General features: G+C 40.7%; 1 pseudogene; it reads right to left on the bottom strand.

Moving 5' to 3' along the window:
• Nucleotides 1-8,022: 8,022 nt before the first annotated feature.
• LOC102845208 lies at nucleotides 8,023-9,468 on the bottom strand (annotated as a pseudogene).
• Between the last annotated feature and the right edge of the window lie 369 nt (nucleotides 9,469-9,837).

Below are 9,837 nucleotides of genomic sequence, written 5' to 3'. Positions count from 1 at the left end.
GCAGGTTTTCAAAGGAAGTTAATTGCACAAGAGGAGATTGCTCATCCTTCTCGCGCAAAGCAGCTGGTGGCCTTGAGTCACATGCCTTTGATACTGCAGCCTGCCACTAGGCCACCAGAGCTCCTGACTTTAAGCACTGAAAGGGTTAAAATTAAGAAACGTGTGTGCATCAGGGTTGTATTCTTTCTCCATACTGATTCAGTCTGTATGCTGAACAAGTCATTCAAGAAACTAGACTTTTTGAAGAAGAATGTAGCATCAGGATCAGAGGAAGACTTATCAAGAACCTCTGTTAAACAGATAATACAATCTTGCACTTCAGCCCCCCAGAGAGGTCTCTAACAGTAAATTTTCCTAGTGCGGTGTCTTTTGATTTCCTGACTGGTAGTGCCAAGTGTTGACTGTGGAACCAAGCAAGGTGTAATTGTTAACATTCTCAATCTCTTCTTGATCTATCATGGTGTTACCAATAGGTGTAGTGGTGAGAATCTTCATGTTATTGTTTTTCAATTTCAATCCATATTGCAGACTACAGTCCTTGACATTCTGCAGCAAATACTTCAGGCACTCCTCTGTTGCAACAAACAAGGTTGTGTCATCTGCATGATACAGGTTGTTGATGTCACATTTCCTCCTCATAAAGTTCAAACTCCTGAATGATTTGTTCCACATTAGATTTAAAAGCTTTGGAGACAGGATGCATTCCTGACACTCTGTTCCTGATTAGGAACCATGCAGTGTTTCCTTGCTCTGTTTTGATAACTGCTACTTGGTCCAAGTGTATGTTTCACATGACAACAATCATGTGCTCTGGAATTTCCATTCTTCCCAAGGTTAGTCACAAAATCAAATGTCAATGAAACACAGACATTCCTCTGGTTCTCTCTGCTTTCAACCAAGATCCATCTAACACTGGGAGGGGGGCGAAAAATCACTTTTAGAGGCCATAACCTTTTCTAAACCCTGCTGGTATTTCTGGTTCTCTGTCAATGTACTGTTTTAGTTGTTTTTGTATGATCTTCAACAGGATTTTACTTGCGTGTGATACTAGTAATATTGTTTGATAATTTCCATATTCTGTTGGATAACCTTCTTTTTTTTTTTTAACTGAAATTGCTATAAATCTCTTTCATTCAGTTGGCCCAGTGGTTGTCCTCCAGATTTCTTGGCACAACATGCTGAGAACTTCCAGGGCTATATCTGTTGAAATATGTCTGTTGGTTTTCCATCAGGTACTGGGCCTTCCTTTTTGTCAGTTCCTTCAGAGCAGCTTGAACTTCTTCATTCATCACCATTGACTCTTGAATATGTTTCATGAAATTCTTCTGTGCAAGCCAATTCTTTTTGGCACAGTGAGTCTGTGTACTTTTTCCATCTTCTTTTTTTGTTTGTTTGCCATTTGATTTTTTTTCATTCACTGTTGCACATTTTCTTCCTCCCCTCCCTGTTTTTCAGTCCCCCCAATACATCTTTTGTTCCAGATTGTTGTTACAGTAGTCCATCTTTTTTTAAATAAATTTTTATTTTAGTTGTGATTTTAACAAACATTTACAGAGAAATTAGATTTTCATCCATTCATTGTTGCACATTTTACTTCCTCTCCCTTCCTTCCCCATCTTCCAGTTCACTTTTTATTTTTAAATATTCATTCATTGTCGCATGATTACCTAAGTCCCCTCCTAACCCATGTTCTTTTTGCAATAATGTACTTCTTATTCTGGGTTGTTGTTACTATACATATAACACCTAATCATATATTCCTTTTGAACAGTTATTCTCTACATCTGTTAAAATGCAATGGTCATTATATATCCATCCTTATCTTATTCTCCTTCCAACTCCCTATGTCAGACCTGCTTGCTGTGCAGTATTTATCCTTTTGTGACTAAGATATTTCACTCACCTTCTTTTCATGCTTCCTGGATAATTCAATATTCTGCCCATAATAACTTTTAGTATGACAACTCTAGGTTTGAATTTGCTCTTCAGTTCCTTCAGCTTAAGAAATGAGCTCATTCCTTTTTATTTTCCAACTCAAGTTCTTTGATCATTCCATTATAAAAGAATCAAAACTAGTGAGGCATGTTGTTATTGTTTTGTGTTGTCGAATGACTGTGACTCAGCAACCCTATGCAAAATAGCTCTGAACTGTACCCTCTCCTGACCCAGTCTCACTGTCTCCAACATATCTACTTCCATTATGCCATTCACTGTGTCAATCCATCTCACCCTGGGTCTTTCTCTCTTGTGCTGATCCTCAACCCTTCCAAGCATGATGTCCTTCTCCAAGGACTGGTCCCTTCTGGCAACATAACCAAAGTATGTGGGACAGAGCTTCAACACCCTTGCCTCCAAGGAGCAACTTGGTTTCACACTCACCAGGATGGACCTGTTTGTTCTTTTGGCAATCTATAATATGTTCAATACTGTTCTCCAGAACCGCACTTGGGAGGCAGCAATTCATCTGCCTTCTTTGGTTATTGTCCAGCTTTCTGATGCATAGCAAGTAATTGCAAAGACCATGGCCTAAATCAGGCATACCTTAGTCTCTAGAAAGACATTATAGCTATTTAGCACTCTGGAGAGGTTCCTGACAGCAATCTTTGCTAAAGCAGCAAATCTTTTTATTTTCTTGCTTCTGGTGCCACAAATGTTGATTGTAGATCTGAGCAAGATAAAATTGTCAACAACCTGAATTTGTTTCCATCTGGTATGATGCTACCAACTGGCCCAGTAATGAGAATCTGTGTTTTCTTGAAAACTCCTCCCTTTGGAACTAAGAATTCTAGATCCATAGGACATATCATCATGGGAAGAGGAAACAAAAGTTTCCAAATTGATCTGTGATGTTAAGTGTTTATTGTTTAAAATGGCTTCCCTAACTGGCTTTTCCATATGAATGAACTGGAATATATAAATAGGGTATTATAATCTATCCACAAGTCTTGATAATTCACAAGATGATTGACTAGTCTTACCATTGTATTGAGCAAATAAAGCAGCAGAATTTGAGATCTCATCACCAGTAAAAAGAAGTAAGATAAAGCAGTCCATCTTTCAAGGCCAGAGATTCTTGTGCCAAATAAACCAGGACCTATGGAAGCAGCAGCCATAGCAGCTGAAACAGAAGACCTGATGTGAGAGAGAGTAGATCTGAGACTAGGACCCCATAGAGAAACAGAACTAAAAGCTTTTCTTAAGTTTGTTTGAGGCATATGGGGTAGAAGGAGAACCATAACTGGCAGGACTGGCCTAAAGCCATAAGGCTAAAGGCAGAGGTGCCTGTGAGCACATTTTGAAGGCTGTCCTGAGTAATTGTATCTGCTCCTAAACTGAATTATAGCCTTTTGACTTTCCTAATATGGTTCTGTGTGTCTGTGAGCTATTGCAATGGACTTTGAACCCATCAAAGCAGGAAGCTAAGTGTTGGAATGAATAGAATGTCCCTGAAGGCGCATTGAGGACATGTATGCCCTCATTGGAATTGTTCGATGTTACTAATGGGGAGATTTCCTGTGTATAGAGTTCGTAAAGATCGGATAAGGCCATCCTTACAGTATCCTTGCTCTTTTTACAAAGTCAGTAAGGTTAACAGTGTGTGGTGTCACTTTTAATTCTACCCTTCTTATCCTGGACCTCATGTCATGAGAGAAACAGCACCATACATTGGATGCTAGTTTAGAACATATGCAGCCTTCTAGAAAACGTTGTTCCAACCATACAAAATGCCATTTTAATGCATCACAATTTTGTCTTTGTAAGACCATTTCAACATTTTGTTAAGCCAACTGCTTCAGAATAATGTGGAAAAATAGTAATACCAGAAAATACCACGAACATAGACCATTGCTGTGATGTGAATCCCTTGATATGAGACAATGCTATGTGAGATACCACGACTAAACTATTCTCTAAGTTCACAGATGGTAATTTTGGCAATAGCATTGCATGCAGGGAGGCAAAATTGTATCCAGACTAAATGTCTATCCTAGTTAGAACAAAATGCTGCCCTTTGCGTGATGGAAGCAGACCAATATATTAACCTGCCACAAGATTGTTGGCTGATCACTCTGAGGAAATGGTGCCATATTGTTGATCTCTGCTGCTGACAGACTGGCAACCGGTGGTAGTTGTAGGCAAGTCCTTACTCAGGCATCAGAATGGAGACACCTCCACAAAATTAGGGGATAAACTATGTTCCTGAGCTCATGCAAGCCCTCTAGCCCTGACAAAATGCTTTTGAGCCCACCATGAAACGATAGCAGTGACTTCGGAAATAGGCTTCTTAATTTTTACAGAATGTGTGTTCCTATGGACTGATTGTTAAGACCCTTTTACCCTGCTCAGCTTTTACATGAGACATCTTCACTTCCCTGGCTCTATCAGGTCTATCCACATAGCTCTTCCTTATGTATTTTTATCATCAATTTTCCACTCATTTTACTTTCATGCATACAAATCATTGGCCACAAGTCAATCACACATTCAGCAATTTCTCATTTCAAGAAATGTAAAAATATAAGTTCACTGCTTGAAATTCTACCTGTTGGGACAATTTCTCTTCACCATTGTCAAAAGGTCAAAAGACAAGTTGCATTGAGAAAACGCTGCTGTCAGGAACTTCTCCAGATTACTAAAGAACAGTTAGTTAGTTAAAATACTAAGGTATTCCTAATCCAAGTCATGGTCTTTTCAATTCTTTTTCATGCATGTGAAAGTTGAACAATGACTAAGGATGACAGGAAAAGATTAGAAGTCTTTGAGTTGTGGTGTGGGAGAAGAGTGTTGGATATCCCATAAATTTCCAAGAGAACAAATATGCCTATCTTGGAGACAGTGAAACCAGTGTGCTCCTTGGAGAGAGGGAAGGTGAAAATCCATCTCACATAATTTGGGCTTGTTGTAAGGAGAGGCCAGTCCTTGGAGAAGGACATCATGCTTGGGAAGGTGGAGGATCTGTGTAAGAAAGGAAGATCCTAAACAAGATGGATTGACACCGTGACTTTAAGAATGAACTCAAGGGTGCTGGAAATGGTGAGGACGGTACAGGTTCGGACAAGGTTCAGTCACTGTTCATAGGGTCACTATGTACAAGGAGCAGTTGACTTGGCAGCACATAACAACAACTTTTTTTCATAGAAGAACCAGAAAAGGGCAGCAGTCCTATAGCTGTCCACTTTCAAAGGATGCCTGCACATGGCTTAGAACATTCTCTTCTGCAGTCAAATGACCACAGGAATTTATGTGCTCATATATGAAGATTGAAATAAAGAAAATAATGTGCTAAATGAACATCATGGGCATTTGGACCACCTCCTGTTCATTTTACTTGTGCCTTCAAATAATACTCAAACCCAATTTGATAAAATTAATTAATTTATTTATGTGCTGCTGTGCATATTTTAATTTATAATTCTATGGATCAGATATTGCCTAGTTCATAATGAGTGAACTCATGTCACATGGTGAGTTGATGGCACATCGTTCAGTATTTAGCCTCTGCTAAATCTTGTAACAATCTAAAAACCATTTTTCAGAAAGAAAGCAGTTATCTGGAGCATAGTAGGGAATCTTAAAGATTTCATTAACATAGAAAGCACCTGAAGTTGTAACACATTGCTTTCCCATTTTATCACATAAGGAACTCTGGTCATCTAGTTGGTAAGGAGTTGGACTAGCAATCCAAAGGTAAGTGGTTTGAATTCACTAGCTGTCCTGAAGGAGAAGGATGGTTCATCTCTTCCCTTGAATGTGAGCCTCTGAAAATCCACTGGAGGATCAGCTATGTGTTAGTTCTGACTCTACAGCAATTGAGTTGAGTTAGGGTGGTGTCAGAGACCTTGACAATTGGTTTTCTACTCCCTCACCCCCTGCCCCTACTAGGGAAATGATCTTCAGCTACATTAACGGTAGGCATTTGGTCTCCCAAATTATCAGCAGCTGTAAAATCAGTATAAGAAAGCACTCGCCACGATACAAGGTGCTTGAAAACACCAAAACATGAGCAGAACACTACTATGTTAACTTTACCCAAGCCTGCTGAAGGATGAGAAATTGTCTGGGCCGAGAAATCGTATATGGTGAACTAAGCATCCAGCTGTATCCAGCCTGGCCAATTACTCACCAGTTTCTACATAAAACAAGCCTGCATACTTACAGTCATGTAAGTCATTCTCCTGATGAGTTTAGATCTATAGAAGATCTTCTAGTGAATCACTGAACCCAAAGGCCATAGAGGAATTGATGAATTGAGCCATGATAAGAGCTTTTAATATTGGAAATTACGGCCATGTGCTGCTGGTTAAGCATTTGGGACTACATTGACCTGAGATTTCTTATAAATAGTCTTCCATTAATCTTAGCAGAACAAATAATAGAAACAGTATGTAAGTGTCTTACCAATAAGCCTAGAATCATTGGTACTTCTTCATTATGAGATCTAATTGACACAATTTCCATCAATATTATGTAGCAATGTGACACATTCTGGAAGGGAAAGGTGAAAAAATAAAAAAATATGACAAAGGGCTGGTGAGTTGATAAACCTTTAAGGTAGTCTAGTGAAGATGTGTTACTGGTTGTGCCAGATGTAGACAAATTGCTTTGAAGCAGGTATGGAGAAAAGTGCACTACCCCAATCAACAGCCACATACCAGATATAAAGGTATGAAGTAATTTAGCGAAGTACTGAAACCACACTATGAATATTAGTTACAATTGAAATCATAACCTAGTCAACTTTTTAATAATATGCTGTCATTATCAAATATTCATTTGAGTTTCTGTTTTGTTTGGGCTTGGGTATTTTAATTGCTACTAGGTGGCCTAGTGTGATACAATCCCGAATGCAGTTTGAGGCCAACTGTTCCACAGAAGAATGGGTAATCTCCTAAATCGGCAATTAACTGCCTTTGAAAACCCACTAGAAGGTCAGCTATTGGTTGGTTCTAACTCAATAAAAGCAAATAGGGTTATTTTGAGGGTCAACAATAACAACTCTCTCCAGGAATGCGCTGTTACTTTTGATTCATTATTTTCTCAGGCTGGGAAATTCAATGTCTTTTCAGGAATCTAATGTGAGGATTCTGCCAGTTTGCTGAGTATGTCTATTCCAATTAGACATTCTTTAACTGGAGAATCACTACATGAAGGATTTTAGGATCCACCACGCACAATGGATCCACTATGAGATGAACGTGAGCTAAGAAATTATTTAATAACCTGACAACTAGGAGAAAGATAATGGTATAAATTTTATCAATGTAATGTGTTCTTTCCTCAGAGGAATTCTGCTCCTTTTCATTTAAGGGGCTAAGAGTCTGTAAACTGGTTCACGGTTAGGAATTACTGAGGGATGGAATTTCTCTATTTTGTCAAATCAAGCTAGACTTCTGTTCAATTTACCTAGAATTCTTCCACATATATCCATATAACTTCTGAATGTGTGTGTGTATATTCATAATCTTATGCATATCTATATAATCTGTATATATACAATCTTCTGTATATATATAAAATCTGCATATATATTTATATATGTATATATCTTCTGTATATGTATATATCTCTTTTGTATATATACTTATATATCTTCTGCATATATATCTCAATATATATCAAGTAATTATATATATATATCAATAAATATATATATCAAGGTTGTTGTTGTTGTTGTTATATGCCATTGAGCCACCTGCAACTCATAGTAACCCTATGTACAAGAGCCCTAAACTCTGCCCTACCCTATGCCAATCTCACTGTCTCTGACAGTGAGATTTTTTTTTCACTTTGCCGTGTTTTGATGTATTTTTCAAAAATCACTTACTGAGTAAAAAATGTAAGAATATCAGTTTGTACTCAATCTCAAAGTAGGGGTCAAAGGCCTGGTTTAAACTTGGCTCTGTCACTGGGTATTATGATCCAAGCCAATCAACTTAGCAAATGAGCTTGACTTTTCCAATCCTTTATGTATGGAATTCCTCTGAACACTGCCACCTATTTCCCTCTGCCCCCCATCTCAGCCTAGATTTCTTGAGTCCCCCTGCCTGGGCTGGCCTGGAGCCATCCCACATACGGAATTTGGTCTACAGATGAGATGATGGCTACGAGAAACTTTTCTGTCATGGCGAGGAGGTCGCCGATGGAGATGTCCAGTCGTCTCTGAACCTCAGGGTGGCTCAAGGCCTGCTCTGGGGTGACATCATAAGGGAGGTGGCTGCGCTGTCCTGTCTGGGCTTCAGTCTGGTTGATCCAGCTCTTGTACAGGTGGACAGGGTCTGTGTGGACGCTGAGCATCTTGTCCTCCAGCACGTCCTGGATAACCTTGCCCAGAATCTCCCGCAGGGCACTCTGTCCCCGTTCGTTTCTGTAGAATCTCACCACTAGCCGCATTACTGTTGGGTTGCCAGTTACCACATCCTGGGGCTGCTTCACCTTGGACTTGATTTCTTCCTGGAGTGCTGTTTTAAACAGCTGGAACGGGAGATAGGCCTCTCGGCAGTCGGAGGCATAGTTGTAGAGAGTGAAAATCACCGACTCCATGAACTTGGTGGTTTTGTTCTGTGGCATCTGAAAGATCAGCTTGGCCAGGTAGATGGGTTGAGTCTGGAGCAGGTAGAAGAGGTGTTGGTATGCTTCTAGTTTCTGCCGTTTCTCTTTGCTCAGCGACTTTAATCCTTTCTGCTTGTCCAGAACCATCATATCCGACAGCTGTTCCTTATTCTTGGTCAGCTTCTTGCAGTGGGAGACTACCTCCTGCAGGATGATCCGGTTCTTTACCAGCAGGCCAATCTTGATGTCCATGAGGTTGAGGTCCTGCTCCAGCTGCTGATTGGACCGGATCTTCCTGACCACCTCTTCCTGGAGTTTTAGCAGCTCTGCCTCAGCCAAGAAGTCCTGCTGGCTTTGATTTAAGAGGTGGACAAATTTTAGAACCACACTGAGAGGGGGGTGGGAAGCATGGACTAACATTCTGTAGTCATCCCGGGCTCTCCTGGCTCGGAAGAATGCCTGGATCTTTACAACAGAGTTAACATTCTTTTGGAAGTAGCCAAGACGGCTGCGGTATTGCCTGCAAGCTGCCCACATCTGGGCCCAAGCCTGGATCTTGATCACGGCATCCACATTTGCTTTGAAATACTGCAGCCGCTCCAGGTAAATCTTACGCTGCCTGTAACCCCGCCAATGAGCCTGGATCTTGATGACTGCTGGGAGCCAGGTCTTTACAAAGTGGGAACGCTCAGCAAACAGCTGCCGAACCAGGAAGCCACAGAGGCGGGCCAGGAGCTGGATGACGAAGCCGATGTTAGCCTTCCAGAGCTGCTGGCGATCATAGGCAGCAGTGACCTTGGTGACAGCTGCCTGGATCTCCTCCCAAGTTAGATGTGAAGTGTTGAGGTGGCAGCCTGCCGGCCGCTCCCAAGTCCCTTGGAAGGTCTGCAGATAGAAGTAGTAGGCGGATGGGCCCCATTACCCCAGTCACTTAATCCATCCATCTCATTAAAGGTCTTCCTCTCTAGCACTGTCCCTCCATCCTACCAAGCATAATATCTCTCCGGAAGGACTGGTTCCTCCTTGCAACATGTCCAAAGTATGTCAGACAAAGCTTCAGTATCCTTGCCTCAAAGGAGCCTCCTTTTCTCTTTAGGACAAACCTGTTTGTTTTCCTAGCAGCCCATGGCATATTCAATACTCTTCTCCAGAACCACACAACTCAAAGGCATCAATTCCACTTCTATCAGCACTAGTCATTGTCCAGCTTTCTGATACATAACAAGTAATTGCAAAGACTATAGCAGGATCAGGCACACCTTAGTCTCCAGAATGGCATTATTACTC

This window comes from Elephantulus edwardii, unplaced genomic scaffold, assembly GCF_000299155.1.
Source record: "Elephantulus edwardii isolate Elephantulus edwardi_28Jun2011 unplaced genomic scaffold, EleEdw1.0 scaffold00007, whole genome shotgun sequence".
NCBI lineage: Eukaryota > Metazoa > Chordata > Mammalia > Macroscelidea > Macroscelididae > Elephantulus > Elephantulus edwardii.
The sequence above is the reverse complement of the archived record's forward strand: the minus strand, read 5'-3'. Positions and strand labels throughout refer to the sequence as shown.